Source organism: Physeter macrocephalus, chromosome 4 (assembly GCF_002837175.3).
Source record: "Physeter macrocephalus isolate SW-GA chromosome 4, ASM283717v5, whole genome shotgun sequence".
In the NCBI taxonomy this organism is placed as follows: domain Eukaryota; kingdom Metazoa; phylum Chordata; class Mammalia; order Artiodactyla; family Physeteridae; genus Physeter; species Physeter macrocephalus.
In genome coordinates this window covers 23662680-23685502 of record NC_041217.1, presented here as the reverse complement: position 1 = coordinate 23685502, position 22823 = coordinate 23662680, and the positions used below count along the sequence as shown (strand labels likewise).

Genomic DNA, 22823 nt, shown 5'->3' with positions numbered 1-22823 from the left:
AGCCCAAAGGCACTCCAGCTTCTTCTCAGGTTTCGTGAACTGCACCTGGTCCTTCTTCCCCTGAGGCTGCAACATTGGAGGCTGAGTAGATGGCCTCCTGGTGGCTCCCACAAGGCCAGGCCCCCGAGGCGACAGGGGTTTTAGAGGCTGGCTCACTATGGCAAGAGTCAAAGAGAGCCTCGAAGCTCAGGGCGTCCTTCAGGAGTGAGCTACCTCCTGCTCCAAGTAGGAGGAGACTAACAGGTCTCAGGCTGGGCAGAGACAGGGCAGCTACTTTGGAAGTGCAAGGAGGTGCGCACAGGCACTGGCGTGGTGCCTGGAGGGCTTCCCAGTGTCCCCTTGAGAGCCCCTGGCCCACCTCCCAGCTAAGCTAACCTGGGGGCTCGGGCTCAGCTCTAAGCAAGCCTGGACAGAAATGGCCGTGAAGCTCACCCTTCCCTGGCGTCTCCCACCACCAGCACAAACAGGCCTTCAAACAGCCTCCTTACTTCCCGGGGTGGGTGGGCAGTCAGGGCAAGTGGCTGCTGGTGGCCACTGCATCATCTTCTGGTGCAGTTCCAGGTGGCCGGCGCCACTACTTCTTTTCTGTCCACATGCGGACGCCAAGGGGTCTCCTGGGAGAGAGCTGCTTTGAAGCTCCTGCGCTGAACTCCTGCACCCTGTCTTGGTGTTGGGAAGCCTTACAGCTGCTCTGCGCTGGCAAAGCCTTCTCTCGCTAACTTGGGGCTTTTTGGATCAGGGTATTGGTGAAGCAGAGTTTTGGCAAGAACCTTGGCAGCTGCTGCCAAGAGGAGAAAGAAGGGAGATAATTAGACCTGGTAATTGGTTTGCTTTTTACTTTTTTACAGGCAACAGTAACTATGGCTGGGAGAAGACACAGAAGAAAGTTGTCCTCCAGGATCAAGGCTAAGCTGTCTTGATTTTAGGGGAAAATGCTGGTCCCCAGCCAGGCCAGTACTTCCTATCACGTCTTGCCTGGCACTTCTGTCTGGCTGTGAAGTGATTCTCTGCACCCCATGCTGTCCCCAACACGGCAATGCAGGTTTATGGTACTCAGGTCCATGCTGAGCCCGGGACCGGGCATCTTAGAACCTTGAATCCAAAGGTAACATTTAGATGGAGTTGCCCAACTCTGACGCCTCCAAGAAGAGATGCTGTGGGGCCTATTGCAAAGGGCTTTATGGAAGCCTTTTGTTTCTGGGCAGAGCTGACTCATCATTTCCCCCAGATAAGTTTGCTCTCTGGGAGGTTTCCAGGCCCCCATCCTTCCAGTTGGCCGTTTCTCCAGACCAGATGGCTCATGTTAGATCTCAATTTGCAACGTGCTACCCTTCACGGGCACATGTTCTGGATTCGTCCCAAATTGAGCAGCTGATTCACTGGGACATTCTGGGAAGTCCTCACCATTTGATTCCAACTCAGCACATCAGCATAGAACCTGCGAGTCGGATTTCCAGTTTTTGTGGGGAGCCTATTGATTCTAAGCCCAGACCCAGAAGTGCAGTCCTGGGAGACTGAAGTCGGACCTCAGGCGGGGTGCCCCGGGAGCTCTGCCTCCGGTCCTTGGGTTCTGGTGTTGTCCCTGGGAGGGCTGCTTCCTCAAAGTTCATCAGAAGTGGACTCAGTGGGATCAATGACCTGTTTTTGTGGCCATTTAATATCTTGGATAAAAGCAGAGGAAAGAATTCATGACCAATTTGAGCTCTGAGAGTTTAGGTTTAAACAGGATGGCCTTTCTCCAGCTTCCCTCCTTCCCAGTTACTGACCGTTTATACAGTAGACAGTTATTGAGCAAGTATTGTGTGCCAGATATTGTTCTTAGGGCTCGGGGATAAGGATAAAAAGATGATCCTTGGGCTTCCCTGGTGGCGCAGTGGTTGAGAGTCCGCCTGCCGATGCAGGGGACACGGGTTTGTGCCCCGGTCCGGGAGGATCCCACATGCCGCGGAACGGCTGGGCCCGTGAGCCATGGCCGCTGAGCCTGCGCGTCCGGAGCCTGTGCTCCGCAACGGGAGAGGCAGCAGCAGTGAGAGGCCCGCGTACCGCAAAAAAACAAAAAACAAAAAACAACAACAAAAAAAGATGATCCTTGCCTTCAAGGGACTTAATGACTAATGTCTGAGATAGGCAGGCACTGAGAACAAAGTGAGTGAGAGCTGATGTAACGCAGCGGTCAAGAGCCCAGACTCAGGAGCCAGACCACCTGGCTCAGGTTCCTGATCTGCCACTTAGAAGCACGTGACTTTGGACAAATTACTTCACCACTATGTGCACCAGTTTCCTCATCGGTAGAATGAGAATAATAACGATACCTACTTTAGTGTTTTATGAGGATAAATTAGTTACTAGATTTAAAGTGCTTAGAACTGTGCCAGGAATAGTGAGGGTGGTACACATCTGAGATAGGTTAAAGCTGTAGCATCAAGAGGACTAATTGGATGAAGGACTTTAGAGGAAGGAAGAGGTAAGGTACATACCCCAGGATTCTGGGATCTGGACATGTGCAGCCAGGAAAGCTCTTCTGAGTCTAGGGGCCACTACCATATATATATATATACACTTTATTTTAAATGTAAGTGTAGTTGATTTATAATATTGTGTTAGTTTCAGGTGTACAGCAAAGCGATTCAGTTATACATACATATATGTATATATATATATATTCTTTTTTCTCTTGATTCTTTTCCATTATATTTTCTTACAAGATATTGAATATAGTTCCCTGTGCTATACAGTAAATCCTTGTTGTTTATCTATTTTATATATGCTCATGTGCATCTGTTAATCCCATACTCCCAGTTTATCCCTCCCCCACTTCCCATTTGATAACCATAAGTTCGTTCTCTCATTGTGAGTCTGTTTCTGTTTTGTAAATAAGTTCATGTGACTATTTTTTAGATTCCACATATAAGTGCTATCATATAATATTTGTCTTTCTCTGTCTGACTTACTTCACTTAGTGTGATATTCTCTAGGTCCATCCACGTTGCTGCAAGTGGCATTATTTCATTCTTTTTTGTGGCTGAGTAATATTCCACTGTGTGCGCGTGCGTGTGTGTGTGTGTGTGTGTGTGTGTATACCACACCTTCTTTATCCATTCATCTGTCAATGGACAGTTAGGTTGCTTCCATGTCTTGGCTATTGTAAATAGTGCTGCTATGAACATAGGGGTGCATGTGTCTTTTCAAAATAGAGCTTTCGTCTTTTCTGCGTATATGCCCAGGAGTGGGATTGCAGGATCATATGGTAACTCTGTTTTTAGCTTTTTAAGGAACCTCTATACTGTTCTCCATAGTGGCTGTACCAATTTACATTACTACCAACAGTGTAGGAGGGTTCCCTTTTCTCCACACCCTCTCCAGCATTTATTATTTGTAGACTTTTTGATGATGGCCATTCTGACCAGTGCAAGGTGATACCTCATTGTAGTTTTGATTTGCTTTTCTCTAATAATTAGCGATGTTAAGCATCTTTTCATGTGCCTGCTGGCCATCTGTATGTCTTCTTTGGAGAAATGTCTATTTAAGTCTTCTGCTCGTTTTTTGGTTGGGCTTTTTGTGCTTCTGTTATTGAATTGTATGAGCTATTTGTGTATTTTGGAAATTAAGCCCAAATTGTCAGTTGCATCATTTGTAAATATTTTCTCCTAGTAGTAGGTTGTCTTTCTGTTTTTGTTTATGGTTTCCTTTGCTGTGCAAAATGTTTTAAGTTTGATTAGGTTCCATTTGTTTCTTTTTGCTTTTATTTCTATTGCCTTGGGAGACTGACCTAAGAAAGTACTGCTACAATTTGTGTCAGAGAATGTTTTGCCTATGTTCTCATCTAGGCGTTTTATGGTGTCATGTCATATTTAAGTCTTTAAGCCATTTTGAGTTTATTTCTGTCTATGGTGTGAGGGAGTGTTCTAAATTCATTGATTTACATGCAGCTGTTCTGCTTTCCCAACACCCGTTGCTGAAGAGACTGTCTTTTCTCCATTGTATATTCTTGCCTCCTTTGTCAAAGATTAATTGACCCTAGGTGTGTGGGTTTATTTCTGGGCTCTCTATTCTGTTCCATTGATCTATATGTCTGTTTCTGTGCCAACACCACAGTGTTTTGATTACTGTAGCTTTGTAGTATTGTCTGAAGTCTGGAAGAGTTATGTCTCCAGCTTTGTTCTTTTTCCTCAGGATTGCTGTGGCAATTCTGGGTCTTTTGTGCTTCCATAGAGATTTTAGGATTATTTATTCTAGTCTGTGGAAAATGTCATAGGTAATTTGATAGGGATCACATTAAATCTGTAGATTGCTTTGGGTAGTATGGCCATTTTAACTATATTAATTCATCCAATCCAAGAGCATGGGATATCTTTCCATTTCCTTGAATCATCTTCGATTTCCTTTATCAATGTTTTATAGTTCTCAGCATATAAGTCTTTCACCTCCTTGGTTAGGTTTGTTCCTAACCAAGGGATTTTTTTTATGTGATTTTAAACATGATTTTTCTTTTTTTACTTTCTCTTCCTGATATTTCATTGTTAGAGTAATATATATATCTATATATCTATATATATACTTTTTTTTAATCTTGAGTAATTACGGCCTTGGTTTGTTTCTTTGTAGAGTGGGGATAATCATATCTCCCCTTCCAACCACAGAAAAACCAACATTTGAATCTACTATGTACCAGACAATTTTATTCTGAATATTTGAATCTACTACGTATCAGACAGTTTCATTCTAAGATTGAGATAAATAACATATTTTAAATGTGTTTATTTTTTAAATTGTGCTTTTCTCTCTACCACCGCCTCCCCGACCTCATATCGACCAATAGCCTGGGTAACGGAAAGATGACCGAGCAGGCAGCACTTTGGTCTGGCTTTGATAACAGCAGGTACTGCTGTGGTCCTGTTTTGCCTCCATGCGATTCATCACATTTCCATGCCGTTTAGTTCCTGGTTACTAAAGCCTTGGTGATTTCTTCAGAAGGAGGATCTGGGAGCAGTAAGAAGCCTCGTGAGAAGGGCTGGGCTGCTCAGAGGTGAAGTTTCCTGGATGATATGATGAGATGGGTTGAGGACACACATTCCCCTGTACAGACCGGTCCCTCCGGGTCCTGGAGGAGCTTCAATCTCCTAGGAGCTTGTCTGTGCCACAGGGCTTCTGTAAGGCAGGCTCTGCACAAAGCACGAGCTTGTTAACGGAGGTGGGTGGGGAGCATTCATATCCTTTGACCGAGGGGAAAGGACGGCTTGGGGGGTGGTAGTGCGGGGAGCACGGCAGCCTCGCTGTTTGCTCGTTACCGTGAGCTGCCTTCAAGTGTCCTGGAGAGACTTCTTGGCGAGGTTTCAGAGCTTGCCACCAAGACTATGGCCCCGGCTGGCCTGGCAGCCGTGTGAGGGAGGAGAAAGTCTGCCGCAGATGGAGCAGGATTCCCGCCTGTTTGGGAGACTGGCCAACTCTAATGGGATTACCATCCGCTGCCCTGGTATCCGCCAGGAAGTTGTGAAATGAAATCTCAAGGACCCTACCACAGAGAGTGTGTGGGATGACTTGGCTGAAGCAAGAATCCTTGGGGAAATCGGTCCACTTCCCTGGCACTCCATTAGTCTCTTTCCAGAACAGAAGCTCTGCCTCGGAGCCCAGCACTGGGCAGCTGGTCTGTTCGCTGCATGGCGGCCTGTGGCCTTGGGTGGGGACAAGAGAGATGGTACCCTGGCGGGATGCTGGGGGGTGATGCAGTGACATGAAGGAATGCCTGGGCTGAACCCCAGGCACTGGAAAATGATCCCTTGCTCTCTTCTAAGCCTCTCCCAGGCCTCTGACAACCCCACACTGTAAGGTCAACAGGGACTGCCTAGGAGACGATTATCCAACCCTCTCGTTGGATAGAGGGAAGCACCCCTGAGCTTGGTGTCCACGTTCTGCGATGGAGGTTCTGCCCAGTCACTTAACCTATCACTTAACCCATGGGGCCTCGTTGTAAACTGCTTATCTTGTGAGGATCAATGAGGAAATTCTTTGTAAACTGTAAAGTGCTTTAAATGGAAGGAATTGCTCCAGGCACAAACTTCTCTGGAGATTTCTCCCAGAGGGTCAGAGGAGCTGAGTTGGAGCCTTTTGGGCCTGACTAGGTCTTCTCCTGAAGACAAAGAGAAAGGACCTTTCACATGGCCCTTCTTTCTGGCTTCATCTGATATGGGTATCCCTGCTCTCACTGGTGGTCTGGGGTCCTAGCAAGTAAGAGTTTCTGTGCCAAGATCACAGAGCTGACTGGATTTCTTGTGACGACAGGTTTACCTGTGATGCCAAGGTCACTGGTCTTCGGGGCAGCCTAGGGGATCCCCAGCCCAGGAACCAACAGGGGCCCTGTCTTCAGCAGCGTTTGTGTTTATACACGACAGTGTCTTTACCTTTTATCTAGCAAGAGTGAGTAATCTATTTGGGATATTTAACAAAAACCAGACATTACCTCACTGGTGTCTTATCCAGAGCTGCTCCAGTCTTCCCATTAATTCCAGTAACTCAGGGTCTTTTGCCATGTTGAGCAGTATAGAGAGAAATCCATACTCTTTTTTTCTGATTAAAGGGATTCACAGAACACACTGTTCTAGTATTTGTATTCAAGCCCTTTCTTTTTCCAGTAAACGTCTGTTTTCTTTATTCGGAGAACATGGAAGAGGAATTAACCCAGCTCATCCCCAAACCATCCTGACTCTAGTTGGGTTTCTCTGACTCCCCTCTTCCCTCAGGGATATGAAGAATTTATGTGTGACCTCTCACTGGCCTCACAAGGAAGCATCAGGAAATACTAGCAGCAGGAAGCCCACCTTCTCTGAGGCTGATGGCTGTTTTCTAACAGAAGTGTCAGAGATAGTGGTTCAAGTCATCATAGGCTTTGTGAGCAGCTGTCAGAGTACCGACTGACAGTGTCTCATGTCTCCCCAAGGTGTGCAAAGGTCTGCCTGCTTCTTGAAGAAGGACCTGCCATCGGTCATCATGGAACACCCCGTGGGTCGTCCTCACATAGGAAGTACAGCTATCATAACCCCAGGCCAGGCAATGTTACATCTGTGTCTTGCAGTAGAAAAATTGAGGCCCAGGGACTTCCCTGGTGGCGCAGTGGTTAAGAATCCGCCTGCCAATGCAGGGGACACAGGTTCGAGCCCTGGTCTGGGAAGATCCCATATGCCGCGGAGCAACTAAGCCCATGTGCCACAACTACTGAGCCTGTGCTCTAGAGCCCGTGGGCCACAACTACTGAGCCCACGTGCCACAACTACTGAAGCCCGCGCGCCTAGAGCCCGTGCTCCCCAACAAGACAAGGCACCGCAATGAGAAGCCTGCACACCACAACGAAGAGTAGCCCCTGCTCGCCGCAACTAGAGAAAGCCCATGCGCAGCAACGAAAACCCAGCACAGCCAAAAATTTAAAAATAAACAAATTTTTAAAAAAATGAGGCCCAATTAAAAACTTCCATGTATCCAAAATCATCATATATTAGGTGATATGACGGAATAATTGCTAATTTTGATAGGTATCATCATGGCATGATGACAACGTAAGAAAATGTCCATAGTGGTATAGATGCTTACTGAAGGACATAGCAGTGAAACGACATACCATCTGGGATTTGCTATAAAATATGTTAGCAGAAATATAAGAAAGAAAAAAGAGATAAGATGAGTGACACAAAGCATTGTTAATGGTTAAGTCTGTTCTTTCAGCTTTTGTGGATGATTGGATATTTTAAAAATAAAAAAAAATAAAATAAAGGCACTGTGAATAGTGTTAAAAGACAAGATCTACACTGGAGAAGATATTTAGAACACATGCATCTGACAAATGATTCCTATCCAAAATATATAAAGAATTACAAATCAGTTTTTAAAAAATCATCAACCTCATGGAAAAAAGGGCATAAATTAGAACAAGCAATTCCATTCCTAGAAGGGGAAGCTTGAATGACCAATGCCCACACTCACTGGTGACCAGAAAAATGCAAATTACAAAACAAGACACCAATTTATGCCATTAGATGAGCAAACATTTTAAAGTCTGGCAATACCAAGTATTAGTGGAGATATAGAGTTTAATATATATATTTAGAAAGCAATTTGGCAATATCTGCTAGAAATGTTTATATCCTACAACCTAGGATTCTACTTCTCAATATATATCCCTCAGAAAGTCTGGGGCAAGTGCACAACATATACTTCGAACACCTACTTCGATGTTCATTACAGCATTGTTTATAATAGTTAAAACTAGAAAAAATGGAGAAATAATTCATGACATAGTCATTATAATGGCAGACTACATAGAAGTTAAATGAATGTGTTCCATTATTATATATAATTATACATAATTCCTATATATGAGTCATATATATACCCATAATTATATATAATTATGGATGATTTTCCAAAACATAATATGAATATTGAATGAAATGAAAATTGCAAAAGAACATGTATGTTATTACATCATGTATATAAATAACTTAAAACATCTAACATAATATTTTGGTCTGTCTCCCTATGTCGTAAGAGTACAAAAATAATTAGAAGGGCCGCAGAGCAATAGGAGAATAGTACTTACCTCCAGGGAAGGAGAGAAGGAGTGAGGATGATCTCAGTTTTATCTGTGTTTGGTTTTTCTCTAGGAGAAAATGTAAAAAATGAATCTGAAGCAAATATATCAAAAGACTGACAATTGAAATATCTGGGAGGTAGGTACAAGGTGTGTATTACATTGTTCTCTGTACTACTCTGCATATTTCAAATATTTTCTAATTTAAAAAACGATTTCTTTTTTTCTAAGTTGAAGTATAGTTGATTTCCAATGTTATATTTCTGGTACACAGCAAAGAGTGTTTGTGTGTGTGTGTGTGTGTGTGTGTGTATACACATACACTCTTTCTCAGATTCTTTTCCATTATAGGTTACTACAAGATATTGAATATAGTTCCCTGTGCTATATAGTAGGTCCTTGTTGTTTATTTTGTTTATCTCTTTTATATATAGTAGTTTGTATTTGCTAACCCAAACTCCTAGTTTATCCCTCCTCCCCCTTTCCCCTCTGGTAACCATAAGTTTGTTTTCTGTCTGTGAGTCTATTTCTGAAAAAACAATTTCTTAATTGAGGTCCTAAAGGGCCTCCCTTCTAAATATCACCTTTTCTTTTTCTCCCCCCTCCCCCAATATTTTAACCAAATTATGAGTAATTTAGGCGTTTGACATGTGTGGAACTCCAACCAACATTTATGTGTTTGCCTCTAGGGGACAAAGCCTCCTGGAATTCAAACATGTTTTTCTGGAGCACCTCATTTCTAAGTTGGGGAGCGTCTACATTCTAAATATCACCTTTTCCTATGACTTCAGAACCCCCTGACTCACCTTGCACCTCTATGAAAATGATTCCCAAATCTGATTGACATCCTTTCTCTCCCCAGCATCATTTCTATGTCTCCAATTCACTTCATGGCTAGTTTTTCTATTATCTCAAATTTATCCTCCAAACCAATGATCTCTACCACTGCTGTCTCAAAACAGCTCTTTCCTTTAGTTTGCTGTTTCTGTCAATAGTGCACTCAATAAATGTTAGTTTTCAGAAAGAGACTCACAGACACAGAGAACAGACTTGTAGTTGCCAAGGGAGAGGTTGTGTGGGGGAGGGATGGACTGGGAGTCTGGGGTTAGTGGATGCAAACTATTACATATAGAATGGATAAACAACAATGTCCAACTCTATAGCAAAGGGAACTATATTCAATGTCCTGGGATAAACCGTAGTGGAAAAGAACATTTAAAAATATAATGTGTATATGCGTATAACTGAGTCACTTTGCTGTGCAGCAGAAATTAACACAACATTGTAAATCAACTATATTTCAATAAAAAAATAAATTTAAAAAATATTAGTTTTTGGCTTCCCTGTTGGCGCGGTGGTTGAGAGTCCGCCTGCCGATGCAGGGGACGCGGGTTCGTGCCCCGGTCCGGGAAGATCCCACATGCCGCGGAGCGGCTGGGCCCGTGAGCCATGGCCGCTGGGCCTGCGCGTCCGGAGCCCGTGCTCCTCAACGGGAGAGGCCACAGCAGTGAGAGGCCAGCGTACCGCAAAAAAAAAAAAAAAAAAAGTTTTTATTTTCATTAGTCCTTTCAACTTTTACCTTTTCCCATTGAGTTTACTATACACAGAACTGCAAATTTGTCATCTTGAAATTCTGTGGTTTTTTTTTCTGAAGTGCTGTACCCCCCCCAACCAAAATGCTATTTTATATCAATTATTCCCAAGCTCAAAAACCTTATGGTGGCCCACTGCCAGCCTATGAAGGTCCAAAATCCTTTGTTTGTTGGCATGCCTTCCTCTTTCTCCAGCTTTGTTGCCCACTGTCTGCTGTCACTTAGGAGGTGGCACAAGCACCCAGCCATGCTGCATGTCTTCCTGTCTTCCTGTATTTTCAGTCTTGAGGTGCTTCAAGCTCAGATCAAATGCCTTTTCTACAAAGCTTTCATCCAGTTCTACTGCCGGAACCATTCCCGTAGCACAGCCCATGTGCTGCCTTAGGTACAGGCAAATCCTTTTGTACAAAACGGGTCTAGAAGGCACATCCTTCCTCCTCCCCAGATCCCTTTCCATTAATGCTGAGCTCAATTATTTAGCAGACCCAGGAAGCAGAGGTGGGATGAATAGACAGGCTTATCCATACAGGATCTCATCCGTATAAACGTTAAATCCATCTTTCCCCCTTCCTTTCCTTCCTCTTAGATTTTCTTCTGTGATATTAACCGTAAAGCAGGCTGGCCTCACATAGGATTTGCAGAGAAGGTAAGGTGCTTTTCTCTGACATATGGCAAGAAGCTGAGGAAAATGAGGTTCCTTTAAGCCTAATATTGTATCAATTCTAAGATGCACATTTTTTCACATGTTAATATCTCTGAAATCAAGATGCATTTTTCAATCAATAGAAGTTTTTTGTTTTTTCTTTCTTGCTGGTATACAAAAATAAAAGTGCATCTTCTATTGATGGTATCTATAATTAGATGAAATAAGGTATATGGGAAGGTATTTAAAATGTCTCTAAATGCAAACAGCTTTTACTATTTGATATGAATATTAACTATCAGTGTTATAAAGAGACTTTGGAACACTGTTCTAGGAGTGCATACTTTTGCAAAAATGGCTCCAGAGCAGCATTCCAGTTCATTCCCCCACAAAAGCAGCATTGTGTACATGTCTTATCTACTCTGCCTTATTTTGTAAGCTGTTAGAGGGCAGAGACCCAGAAGAAGATATACCTTGAAATTCTCTGTGTAACGAGCAATAAAGAGCAGACATAAAGCCCTGCAAGCAAAATTCCTGAACAAAAGGTTTCTATGAAGGAAGCGGCTGACCAGTCCCCAGGTAATATCTGGTGCCCCAGATAATAAGCGTGCAATCAAGAATAGAACCCGCAGTGCTCATGGCCTCGGTCTCAGGCTAGACTGCACTCTGACCTCTTTATGCATCCTGCTCTCCAAGAGCCCAAGTTTGGGTTCTCAGAAAGCCACTCCAGGCATGTTTTGTGACAACAGAGGTTGCCTGACAGCTTGGTCAGGGATTCATTGTTTATACTTTTCTACTTTCCTGGCGTCCCTCCCACCTGCTTTCGTATCACTACCACTGGTAAGTTAGGCAGACCAGACTCTTCCATTGTCCTCTGTCACCTCCTCATTCTACTTATCCCAACCCTTGGTGAAGCCAGGAGCCCCAACTTAGGTGACCTGTCCCTTACTGGTCACCTGTGACTTACTTACCCATTCTGTCCCATTGACTTAGACAGTAAACTCCCTGGGGTGGTAACAATCTAGGTGGTCATGGGAGACTCTGAATGCAGTATGGAACTCCATAAATTATTAACTGTTGGAATCGTGAAAACAAGGAGCTGTGAGTATCCGGAGAGGGTGGGCAGAGAGGGGTTTGACAACACACGCACCACACACACACACACACACATTAACACAAACATCCGGGAAGAGTTTTCTCAGTGACTTTGCTATATGGTTTTCTGAGTTTTCTGTTTTGCTTTTTGCTGAACCTAAATGCTTTTGCAGTCATAAGTAGGGCTGTTGCCAACTTGGTCCCAGAATGCTCGGGCAGGGGATAGGCTGCAGAGAATTTTTCTTGCTTATGGCAGCAGCAAGGGAACTGTGGGTTCCTTCCAAGGAGCCAGTGTGACTGCAGTGTTGGTGGGAGGCAGCCAAGGTGATGAGAAGGATGTGTTGATGCAAAAAGGTCTGAGGTCAGGGAGCCTCTTTCTGCATGGCAGCCCTTCCACGTGGCATTTCCAGCGCACCCTCGCTCCCTATCACTGGAATATCCTGGTGAATGGAGGTCAGGGAATACTATTTTGAGTGCTTCGAGAGGGACAGGAGGTTGCTGGATATATCAGCCTGCTTGTGGGAGGACGAAGGAACAAAAGCATCATCAAGGCTGTGCTAAACACAGATGCTGTTCTTTGACCTTCACTCCAGTTGCTACATCACTCCTGCGTATTTTATCTTTGCCAAAACCACAATGGGAGGAAGCTAGTGAGACAAAGAGGTGATCGTGGAGCCAATTTCTATTTCTAGCCTGTGGTTGACCCTGGCAAGTAACCTTGAGCAGGTCATTAACCCCTCCGTAGGGTGGTTATATTGGATTCCAACTTATGTCAAGGAACTCCTGTGAAAAGTAATAAGTTGAGATTTTAAAGCGCTTCAAGATCTTAGAAGAGATGAACAAACAATATCGCTGTGTTTGGGGCCAGCGTTATGGGCTGCCCTTGAAATCTAGCTCTCCATGCACTGGCCAGGCTCTCTCCTTTGCTTGGTGACCAAGTGCACAGCACATTTAGGACTAGTAACAAAAATAGCTAACATTGATTAAATGTTGACTGTGTGCTGGGCACTTTAGTTTAATGCTCACAGCAACCTCATGAAGTACCAAAAAAAAGTCCAGAGAGGTTAAGTAACTTTCCCAGGGTCACACAGTCAATAAGCCAGAACCAGTATCTGAACTCTGGCCTCCTGAGTCCAGGGTCTGCTTTTATCCATGATGTCGAAGTGTATTTAATTACCAGGTAATTCCTCAATAGTGAGCATTTGCTATGTATTCTGTGCGAGTTGGATGGTATGTGGTATGGAACTGTATAAACAGGCAGGAAACACATGAAGGTTGGGTGCTAAATTGGTGGCACTGAAGTGCTTTTGGAGATCTGGGGAAAGAGGGATCAGTATGCGCTGAACTTTGAGGGGAAAGTTCATAGAGAGAATGAGGCTTAAACCTTTTTTTGGCTTTCTAAACAGAGTTAGAACATTTAGCCTCTCTGGAACCATAACGTCTAGAAAGATGCTAACATGTACTGGTTGTGAGCAAACGGACAGGGAGGAGGGACTATTTCAAAGTCAGATCTGGGACCTGCTGCCTACACCGTGTTGAACTGATTCGTAATGTACTTTGGCTCTTGAAGCCTCTGTGATGCTCAGCAGTAACGGAAACTTACACAACATGATATGTCACTTGCATCTCAATTACATAAAAAGAAACCTGCATGTCTTCCAAATGTTTTTGGCCAATAGAACACCTTTTTCATAGAATTTTTGTCACTAACTCATAGACTTTCAAGTTTGGGAACCACTGATGTAAAGGAAAGCCCCTCCTTGGAAACAAAAGTCGTTGACAACCCCCAACAACTGAAAATCAAACTCCCTGAACATCCAGTGTAACGCTGCCCTTTTCAGGGCTAGCATTCATCACACAGCACTCTGGACATTTGGTTTTTCTCCCTGTGTGTACCATGTTACTACCCTAAGCCAGACTAGGAATCTCCCAAATGCAAACATTTGGCTGGTGTATTTTTTTTTTTTTTTTTTTTGCGGTACGCGGGCCTCTCGCTGTTGTGGCCTCTCCCATTGTGGAGCACAGGCTCCGGACGCGCAGGCTCAGCGGCCGTGGCTCACGGGCCCAGCCGCTCCGCGGCATGTGTGTGATCCTCCCGGACCGGGGCACGAACCCGCGTCCCCTGCATCGGCAGGCGGACGCTCAACCACTGCGCCACCAGGGAAGCCCTGGTGTATCTTTTTCTGCCCTGTGGCTCCTAGCCCACCTTGTCTAAAGAAGGTCAATAAACACACGTTGGTTTAAAAACAGAGACAGAGAGCAGAGAGGAGAAAATGAAGAAGGAAAAAAACCCGTATTTGAAATGATAGCAATTATTGGCAATTTACAACTGATTACTTGAGTTAATTGCCACTCATCAATCAGCACTCTTTGAAAGACTAGTAGATTGTTTAAAATGCAAAATAATGCAAATTTTTATCTTGGTCTTGGTCAGAGCTGGATCTGCAGTTGGAGGGAGCCAAATTCGGGACATGACTTCTAAAATATATCTTCCTTTATTAGCTTTGGCTGCTTTCTGCTGAACCGGGTGTGCCTGCGTGGCTCCAGCCCTTGGAGGTTTGATGCCTGGTCCTAGAATCTCATAAAGCCTGAATACCCCCCGGGGTCAGCATGACTGCAGATGCCAACTGAAGGGCTGCTGGTGATGCCACTGCTTGTGGAACAACTAACCCAAGGAGGGGAGGCTGCAGTTAAAAGTGCAAGTGACACTTTGATCTTAGGCGTGGTCCCTGTCTGAACACACCTTACTGCCCACACCTCTGCCCCCAGTGCCCGGGGTTAAAGAGGGCACCATTCCTGAGGTGTGTGACTTTTAGGCTCTAAAGGCCCATGTCTTTATTTTTTAATTAAAATTTTTTTTATTATTGAATTATAATTGACATACAATATTATATTAGTTTCAGGTATATAACATAGTGATTTGATACATTATGAAATGATCACCAAGATAAGCCTAGTTATTACAATGTTATTAATATACATTACTCATTCGTTTGTGGGTTTTTTTTGCGGTACGCGGGCCTCTCACTGCTGTGGCCTCTCCCGTTGAGGAGCACAGGCTCCGGACGCGCAGGCTCAGCGGCCATGGCTCACGGGCCCAGCCGCTCCACGGCACGTGGGATCTTCCCGGACCGGGGCACGAACCCGTGTCCCCTGCATCGGCAGGCGGGCCCTCAACCACTGCGCCACCAGGGAAGCCCTACTCATTCATTTTAAAGGTTCCTCCCACCCTAACTCCAGTTTTTATTTTTTATTGCTTAATGACATTCCATTTATTTTACTTTATTTTTTATTGAAGTATAGTTGATTTACGATGGTGTGTTAGTTTCAGGTGTACAGCAAAGTGATTCAGTTATACATAGACACGTATATATTCTTTTTCAGATTCTTTTCCATTATAGGTTATTACAAGATATTGAGTATAGTTCCCTGTGCTATACAGTAGGCCCTTGTTGTTATCCTAACTTGAGTTTTGAAACTAGCTCACCCTGGGAGAAGTAATTCATAAAACATTTGTTGCTGACACCTAGAGGGGTTTCACTGCAAATGGGCAGGGGCTTCTCTCCTTTTTTTCAGGAGGAAGGGGAAAGGAGAGGGCTCCTAAAGAGGGTGGAGTCCCAGTCCAGGATAGAACACTGATATGAAGATTCTGTCTCCGGTGGGAGGAAATTGATCTTGTTTGCTCTTTTTGTTCTTGGTTGAGTTCACGGTGTGGATCTTGGTGTCAGAACCACCCAGGCTTGGTCCTCACTGGCTCCTACAGATTCCTAGCCAGGGCTGCTCCCAGGCCTGGGCAGCAGGAGCTGGGTGGGAGCTCGGAGGGGTTCCTGCCCTACGTGCTGGGGGCCTGTGGCCACCTCCCCTGTTCATGCAGCTATTTGGAAAAGACTGGAAGGAGAGGGTGGAGACTCAAAGCCTTGAAATCGGATTGTGGTTGTTTTTCTGCTAAAAACAAAGGATCCCTACCCGCCTCCTGGCCTGTTGGTGCCCTTTAAGGCAGGGCCACAGTGACCCCCGAGGAGCAGCTGCTGGAGGTGAGGCCGGAGGAGCACATCCCCGCTCCTCCGCCTCTTTGCTTTGGAAGCGCTCACGTACCATTCTGGAACCAGCACTGTCCTCCCGTGCTAGCTCGTGTTGTGTGGATCAACGTGAGCCCTCTACGGCCAGGGCCGAGCCCTGTCTTAGTTTTCCATTTAACTTCCCACTGGTTCCCACGGGGCTGTGTACACACAGGGCCTCCAGGGGAGGCTGCTGACAGCATGGCGGAACAGTTGGGAGTTAGGAGGCTGTTTTGAGGGGTAGGTCAGAATCCTCATCCCTGTCCTTAATTTCTCTGATGCCTGCTAAGGAGCCAGGGTGTGCACCGATCAGTCTCTGTTCCTGGCCCCATGGCCAACTGTCACACGCATTGGAGCAAAGAAGAGCTGCCCTCAGCGTGTTGTGTGTGGTTGGCTTGGCCTCCGAGGCTTTGGCTCCACCCACTGAGCCCCAGGTTCTCTATCTGGTGACGCCCTTCATCACCTGTCCCTCCTGACCAACCGGTTGCCTCCACTTCTCCTGCCTGGATGGGAAACGCTGTGGGGGAGGTGGGTGGGCAGCCTGTCACCTGCATTAAAGCTTGAGGCCAAAGGGCAGGGGAAGCAGGGGGCCGAATTGGCAGGGTTCAAACGGCACCATCAGTGAACTCAAGGGGGCCTGGCTTCCCACCCAGGAGCCGCAGGGTGATGGGACCATACTAAGACAGGCTGGGACCTGGGGCCCTCTGCTGCAGTGCTTGCACCTGGACAAATGTCTCCTCAAGCAACAAACTACAAAGAAACTATGAGGGACTAAAAATAACTGCGTGCATGCAAAGTTAGGGCAAATTATGGACAACAAGATACAAGAAGCCCAAGCACCGCAACGAAGAGTAGCCCCTGCTCGCTGCAACTACAGATAGTCCACACGCAGCAATGAAGACTCAATGCAGCCAAAAATAAATTAATTTAACAAAAATACTTTAAAAAAATAAAGTTTATTGGTTTTTTTTTTTAGAAATTTATTTATTTTTGGCTGCAGTGGGTCTTTGCTGCTGTGCATGGGCTTTCTTCTAGTTGCAGCGAGCGGGAGCTGCTCTTCGTTGTGGTGGGCAGGCTTCTCATTGCAGTGGCTTCTCTTGTTGTGGAGCACGGGCTGTAGGCACACGGGCTTCAGTAGTTGTGGCGCCCGGGCTCAGTAGTTGTGGTGCATGGGGTTAGCTGCTCCGCGGCATGTGGGATGTTCCCGGACCAGGGCTCGAACCCATGTCCCCTGCATTGGCAGGAGGATTCTTCACCACTGCGCCACCAGGGAAGTCCCCTAAAGTTTACTGTTAAGATACAAAAAGACCAAAACCCCAACTGCCACTTCTGAAGAACCGTGAGTGAAAACAGGGCGTAGGGAGAAAAAGCAGGTACTGCTCAGTCCCCCTGCACTCAACACCACCAGAGAGGTGGACAAACCACCCAAGCCACGCCTCCAGCCCGACCCCTGGACACACCCCTACCCTCACCCCATGTAAGGAACTAGCTCGGCCCCCCACTTGGGGACTGAGCCAGGGAACCTGTTACTTGTTTTCACTCGCTCCTGCTGCAGCAGGAGTCCCAATAAAGCCTTGCCTGAATTTCTTGCCTGGCCTCTTATCAATTTCTATTGATTAAGGAAGGCCAAGAACCCTGGTCCGTCACAATACAACTTGCAGTCAGTTCTTGTAGCCCACATGCATCCAGAGACTTTCCAGGCTGAGCAAAAATATTGGACCACTGCTGCATCTTCGAATTCCAGTGGTTTCAACCTTGATAGTGCAGTTAACTGGATGTCTTTCTCACAATTCCTTTATTCATAACATGTACAGAGGCCAAAGTTTACTGTGATCTTCCTATGTGCCCAGCACTATGCCAAGTGCTTACAATGTATTATCTCATTTAATCCTCACAACAACTCTACAAGGAAAGTTCAGTTATCACCCCAATTTACTGATGAACTAACTGAGGATAGGGAGGGTAAGTAACTTGTCCAAGATTATATTCCCGGTATGTGGCAGAGCTAAAAGTCTGACTGAGGCACCAGTCTTAACAACCATACTACTGTCTCATGTATATGATGATCTTCCTTTGTCCTGGATTAAAGCCTTTACATTTTACCAAATCTAGGTCTTGTGTATATTGATCTAGCATCGTGGGATCTTCCCGGACCGGGGCACGAACCCGTGTCCCCTGCATCGGCAGGCGGGCTCTCAACCACTGCACCACCAGGGAAGCCCTACTCATTCATTTTAAAGGTTCCTCCCACCCTAACTCCAGTTTTTATTTTTTATTGCTTAATGACATTCCATTTATTTTACTTTATTTTTTATTGAAGTATAGTTGATTTACGATGGTGTGTTAGTTTCAGGTGTACAGCAAAGTGATTCAGTTATACATAGACACGTATATATTCTTTTTCAGATTCTTTTCCATTATAGGTTATTACAAGATATTGAGTATAGTTCCCTGTGCTATACAGTAGGCCCTTGTTGTTATCCTAACTTGAGTTTTGAAACTAGCTCACCCTGGGAGAAGTAATTCATAAAACATTTGTTGCTGACACCTAGAGGGGTTTCACTGCAAATGGGCAGGGGCTTCTCTCCTTTTTTTCAGGAGGAAGGGGAAAGGAGAGGGCTCCTAAAGAGGGTGGAGTCCCAGTCCAGGATAGAACACTGATATGAAGATTCTGTCTCCGGTGGGAGGAAATTGATCTTGTTTGCTCTTTTTGTTCTTGGTTGAGTTCACGGTGTGGATCTTGGTGTCAGAACCACCCAGGCTTGGTCCTCACTGGCTCCTACAGATTCCTAGCCAGGGCTGCTCCCAGGCCTGGGCAGCAGGAGCTGGGTGGGAGCTCGGAGGGGTTCCTGCCCTACGTGCTGGGGGCCTGTGGCCACCTCCCCTGTTCATGCAGCTATTTGGAAAAGACTGGAAGGAGAGGGTGGAGACTCAAAGCCTTGAAATCGGATTGTGGTTGTTTTTCTGCTAAAAACAAAGGATCCCTACCCGCCTCCTGGCCTGTTGGTGCCCTTTAAGGCAGGGCCACAGTGACCCCCGAGGAGCAGCTGCTGGAGGTGAGGCCGGAGGAGCACATCCCCGCTCCTCCGCCTCTTTGCTTTGGAAGCGCTCACGTACCATTCTGGAACCAGCACTGTCCTCCCGTGCTAGCTCGTGTTGTGTGGATCAACGTGAGCCCTCTACGGCCAGGGCCGAGCCCTGTCTTAGTTTTCCATTTAACTTCCCACTGGTTCCCACGGGGCTGTGTACACACAGGGCCTCCAGGGGAGGCTGCTGACAGCATGGCGGAACAGTTGGGAGTTAGGAGGCTGTTTTGAGGGGTAGGTCAGAATCCTCATCCCTGTCCTTAATTTCTCTGATGCCTGCTAAGGAGCCAGGGTGTGCACCGATCAGTCTCTGTTCCTGGCCCCATGGCCAACTGTCACACGCATTGGAGCAAAGAAGAGCTGCCCTCAGCGTGTTGTGTGTGGTTGGCTTGGCCTCCGAGGCTTTGGCTCCACCCACTGAGCCCCAGGTTCTCTATCTGGTGACGCCCTTCATCACCTGTCCCTCCTGACCAACCGGTTGCCTCCACTTCTCCTGCCTGGATGGGAAACGCTGTGGGGGAGGTGGGTGGGCAGCCTGTCACCTGCATTAAAGCTTGAGGCCAAAGGGCAGGGGAAGCAGGGGGCCGAATTGGCAGGGTTCAAACGGCACCATCAGTGAACTCAAGGGGGCCTGGCTTCCCACCCAGGAGCCGCAGGGTGATGGGACCATACTAAGACAGGCTGGGACCTGGGGCCCTCTGCTGCAGTGCTTGCACCTGGACAAATGTCTCCTCAAGCAACAAACTACAAAGAAACTATGAGGGACTAAAAATAACTGCGTGCATGCAAAGTTAGGGCAAATTATGGACAACAAGATACAAGAAGCCCAAGCACCGCAACGAAGAGTAGCCCCTGCTCGCTGCAACTACAGATAGTCCACACGCAGCAATGAAGACTCAATGCAGCCAAAAATAAATTAATTTAACAAAAATACTTTAAAAAAATAAAGTTTATTGGTTTTTTTTTTTAGAAATTTATTTATTTTTGGCTGCAGTGGGTCTTTGCTGCTGTGCATGGGCTTTCTTCTAGTTGCAGCGAGCGGGAGCTGCTCTTCGTTGTGGTGGGCAGGCTTCTCATTGCAGTGGCTTCTCTTGTTGTGGAGCACGGGCTGTAGGCACACGGGCTTCAGTAGTTGTGGCGCCCGGGCTCAGTAGTTGTGGTGCATGGGGTTAGCTGCTCCGCGGCATGTGGGATGTTCCCGGACCAGGGCTCGAACCCATGTCCCCTGCATTGGCAGGAGGATTCTTCACCACTGCGCCACCAGGGAAGTCCCCTAAAGTTTACTGTTAAGATACAAAAAGACCAAAACCCCAACTGCCACTTCTGAAGAACCGTGAGTGAAAACAGGGCGTAGGGAGAAAAAGCAGGTACTGCTCAGTCCCCCTGCACTCAACACCACCAGAGAGGTGGACAAACCACCCAAGCCACGCCTCCAGCCCGACCCCTGGACACACCCCTACCCTCACCCCATGTAAGGAACTAGCTCGGCCCCCCACTCGGGGACTGAGCCAGGGAACCTGTTACTTGTTTTCACTCGCTCCTGCTGCAGCAGGAGTCCCAATAAAGCCTTGCCTGAATTTCTTGCCTGGCCTCTTATCAATTTCTATTGATTAAGGAAGGCCAAGAACCCTGGTCCGTCACAATACAACTTGCAGTCAGTTCTTGTAGCCCACATGCATCCAGAGACTTTCCAGGCTGAGCAAAAATATTGGACCACTGCTGCATCTTCGAATTCCAGTGGTTTCAACCTTGATAGTGCAGTTAACTGGATGTCTTTCTCACAATTCCTTTATTCATAACATGTACAGAGGCCAAAGTTTACTGTGATCTTCCTATGTGCCCAGCACTATGCCAAGTGCTTACAATGTATTATCTCATTTAATCCTCACAACAACTCTACAAGGAAAGTTCAGTTATCACCCCAATTTACTGATGAACTAACTGAGGATAGGGAGGGTAAGTAACTTGTCCAAGATTATATTCCCGGTATGTGGCAGAGCTAAAAGTCTGACTGAGGCACCAGTCTTAACAACCATACTACTGTCTCATGTATATGATGATCTTCCTTTGTCCTGGATTAAAGCCTTTACATTTTACCAAATCTAGGTCTTGTGTATATTGATCTAGCATGGGGGTCAGCAAACTATGCCCTATGGGTCAAATCTAGTCATAGCCTGTTTTTGTAAGGCCTGCACGCTGGGAATGGCTTTTTACTTTTTTTTTTTTTTTTAATTTAATTTTTTTTGGCTGTGCTGGGTCTTCGTTGCTGCGCGCGGGCTTTCTCTAGTTGTGGCGAGTGGGGGCTACTCTCCGTTGCGGTGCACGGGCTTCTCATTGCAGTGGCTTCTCTAGTTGCAGAGCACGGGCTCTAGGCACGCGGGCTTCAGTAGTTGTGGCACATGGGCTCAGCAGTTGTGGCTCACGGGATCTAGAGTGCAGGCTCAGTAGTTGTGGCGCGCAGGCTTAGTTGCTCTGCGGCATGTGGGATCTTCCCGGACCAGGACTCGAACCCTTGTCTCCTGCATTGGCAGGCGGATTCTTAACCACTGCGCCACCAAGGAAGCCCACTTTTTACATTTTTAAAGGTTGTTAAACACACACGTGCATGGGTGCACACGCACGCTAAATTGTACACTTAAGATGGTTAAGATGGGAAAAAATTTTTTTCTGGCTGGGCCTTTAAATTATTATTTTTTTAAACTGTGGTAAAAAGACATAACATACAATTTACTGTCTTAACCATTTAAGCTTCCATCTCTTGGCTATTGTGAGTAGTGCTGCTATCAACATGGGTGTGCAAATATCTCTTTGAGATCTTGCTTCAATTTTTTTTGGATATATATCCAAAAATGAGATTTCTGGATCTATTTTAAACTTTTTTTTTTAAACACCACACTGTTTTCCATAGTAGTTACATCTATTTTGCAATCGTACCAACACAATGGTTGCACAATGGCTCCAGTTTCTCCACCTCCTCACCAACATTTGATATTTTCTGGGTTTTTTTTGACGGTGACCATCCTAATGAGTGTGAGGTGATATCTCACTGTGGCTTTTATTTCCATTTCTCTGATAATTAGTGATGTTGAACATTTTTTCATATGCTTGTTGGCCACTTATATATCATCTTTGGAGAAATGTCTGTTCAAGTCCTTTGCCTATTTTTAATTGGGTTATTTGATTTTTTTGTTGTTGAATTCTAGCAGCTCTTTATATACCCTGGGTATCAGATGATATGTGACTTGCAAATATTTTCTCCCACTTCATAGGTTGCATTTTAATCTGTTGATTGTGTTCTTTGATGTATAAAAGTTTTTAGGTTTGATGTAGTTCCACTTGTGTACTGTTGCTTTTGTTGCCTGTACTTTTGGTGTTATATCCAAGAAATCATTGCAAGTCCAATGTCATGAAGCTTTCCCTTATGTTTTCTTCTAAGGATTTTATAGTTTGGAGTCTTATATTTAGGTTTTTAACCCATTTGGAGTTCATTTTTGTATATGGTGTAAGGGAAGGATCCAACGTCATTCTTTTGCATGTGGTTATCCAGTTTTCCCAACATCATTTTTTTTTTTTTTTTTTTTTTGCGGGACGCGGGCCTCTCACTGTTGTGGCCTCTCCCGTTGCGGAGCACAGGTTCCGGACATACAGACTCAGCGGCCGTGGCTCACGGGCCCAGCCGCTCCGCAGCATGTGGGATCCTCCCGGACCGGGGCACGAACCCGTGTCCCCTGCATCGGCAGGCGGACTCTCAACCACTGCGCCACCAGGGAA

The 22823-nt window shown here is 45.8% G+C and overlaps 2 long non-coding RNA genes across 5 annotated transcripts in view; one reads left to right on the top strand and one right to left on the bottom strand.

The window, feature by feature from the left end:
- The window catches only part of LOC102983821 (uncharacterized), a 38327-nt gene that overhangs the window by 642 nt on the left and 14862 nt on the right, over positions 1-22823 (bottom strand). The window contains exons 3-4 of the long non-coding RNA XR_449269.3: positions 8588-8647; positions 6458-6564 (exon numbers count right to left, since the gene is read on the bottom strand). This is a non-coding gene — a long non-coding RNA (uncharacterized lncRNA). The remainder of the gene's footprint in view (positions 1-6457; positions 6565-8587; positions 8648-22823) is intronic.
- Positions 8600-22823, top strand: part of LOC114486110 (uncharacterized) — a 47891-nt gene continuing 33667 nt past the window's right edge. For 2 of the 4 annotated variants that reach the window (XR_003679343.2, XR_003679345.2), the window contains exons 1-3: positions 8600-8717; positions 10757-10816; positions 11253-11392. This is a non-coding gene — a long non-coding RNA (uncharacterized lncRNA). Of the gene's footprint in view, positions 8729-10756; positions 10817-11252; positions 11393-14410; positions 14925-22823 lie in introns of those variants that run through there. The other 2 variants (XR_003679344.2, XR_003679346.2) reach the window with 2 other exon arrangements.